The following is a 1,928-nucleotide window of genomic DNA, read 5'->3' as shown; positions in this document are numbered from 1 at the left end:
TAGATTTTGTTGCACAAAAGATTAAAAAGGACTATGGATTAAAGCATTTAATGTCTATGGCCATTCTAAGCTGAATGTGCCTGTTCTCGTCAGATCGCAGTAGTTACACAGCTTAAGGCCTCGCTAGTACCAGTGTGGGAGACTGTCTGGCAATCCGTGGTGCGGTTATCTTTTTATTATGTCGTTTAGATTTTGTTTCACAATCGATTAAAAAGGACTATGGTTTAAAGCATTTAGAGTCAATTGCCATTCTAAGCTGAATGTGCCTGCTCTCGTCAGATCGCTGTAGTTACACAGCTTAAGGCCTCACTAGTACCAGTGTGGGAGACTGTCTGGGAATCTGTGGAGTGGTTGACTTTTTATTATGTCGTTTAGATTTTTGTTCACAATTGATTAAAAAGGACTATGGATTAAAACATTTAATGTCAATGGCCGATCTAAGCTGAATATGCCTGCTCTTGTCAGATCGCAGAAGTTACACAGCTTAAGGGTATGTGCACACACACTAATTATATCCGTAATTGATGGATGTATTTCAGCCGCAAGTACCAGACCGAACACAGTGCAGGGAACCGGGTTCCTATCATCATACTTACGTACGATGGCCCTGCCTCGCTGCCGGACAACTGTCCCGTACTGAAAACATGATTACAGTACGGGACAGTAGTCCTGCAGCGAGGCAGGGACTCCTAGCATCGTACATAAGTATGATGTTAGGAGCCTGGCTCCCTGCACTGTGTTCGGTCCGGTACTTGTGGCCAAAATAGGTCCGTCAATTACGGACGTAATTAGTGTGTGTGCACATACCCTAAGGCCTCGCTAGTACAAGAGTGGCACACTGTCTGGGAATCCGTGGTGCGGTTGACTTTTTATTATGTAGTTTAGATTTTGTTTCACAATCGATTAAAAAGGACTATGGATTAAAGCATTTGATGTCAATGGCCATTCTAAGCTTACAGTACCTGCTCTCGTCAGATCACAGAAGTTACAGAGCTAAAGGCTTCGCTAGCACCAGTGTGGGAGACTATTTGAGAATCCGTGGTGCGGTTAACTTTTCATTATGTCGCTTAGATTTTGTTTCACAAACGATTAAAAAGGACTATAGATTAAAGCATTTGATGTCAATGGCCATTCTAAGCTGACTGTGCCTGCTCTCGTCAGATCGCAGAAGTCGCACAGCTTAAGGCCTCGCTAGTACCAGTGTGGGACACTGTCTGAGAGTCCGTGGTGCGGTTGTCTTTTTATTATGCCATTTAGATTTTGTTTCACAATCGATTAAAAAGGACTATGGATTAAAGCATTTAAAGGAACAGTGTCATCACAAATTATTTTTTTATATGTTAAAGATGTTAGTGCTTTATTAAAAACGTTTATATTCATTTGTGTGTTTGTGTTTTACTTTTTCTTATTTTTACACTTTTTCTTCCCTATGGGGGCTGCCATTTTTTGTTCCATTTCTGTGTGTGTCGATTAACGGCACATACAGACATGGAATACGGCAGCCACAGTCCCATAGGGACTGCGAACGGCTCCCGTCCCATTGACTGCAGTGTACGGCGTCTGTGTGGGAACTGCGCATGCGCCGCTCCCACACAGTCCTATTCGAAATTGGCGCCGTCCGGTGCCATTTTCCTGTGGACCGGAAGTCGCGGCCGGACAGTAATATTACTACTTCCGGTCGCGGCTTCCGGATTTGTGCACTTGCACCAGCGGCAGCAAACGGAGCGGACGGGCCGGAGGGAGCCGCGGCGGCAGGAGCAGGTAAGAGATTTCAATGTATGTTCGTGTTTGTGTGTGTTTACTACTGTATGTAAACCTACTACACTGTGGGTTAGCTCAAAAAATGGCGACACACAGTGTAGGCGGTTACATCGTTCAAACCCCTCGTTTATCCCGGCACTAGCCAGGATAAAGGAGGGGGGGATGCT

The 1,928-nt window shown here is 44.8% G+C and overlaps 1 pseudogene; it reads left to right on the top strand.

Moving 5' to 3' along the window:
* The first annotated feature begins 238 nt into the window (after positions 1 to 238).
* LOC142698568 (5S ribosomal RNA) lies at positions 239 to 357 on the top strand (annotated as a pseudogene).
* Positions 358 to 1,928: the final 1,571 nt, after the last annotated feature.

The sequence above is a fragment of the Rhinoderma darwinii genome, chromosome 1 (genome assembly GCF_050947455.1).
Source record: "Rhinoderma darwinii isolate aRhiDar2 chromosome 1, aRhiDar2.hap1, whole genome shotgun sequence".
In the NCBI taxonomy this organism is placed as follows: Eukaryota; Metazoa; Chordata; class Amphibia; order Anura; family Rhinodermatidae; genus Rhinoderma; species Rhinoderma darwinii.
The sequence above is the reverse complement of the archived record's forward strand: the minus strand, read 5'-3'. Positions and strand labels throughout refer to the sequence as shown.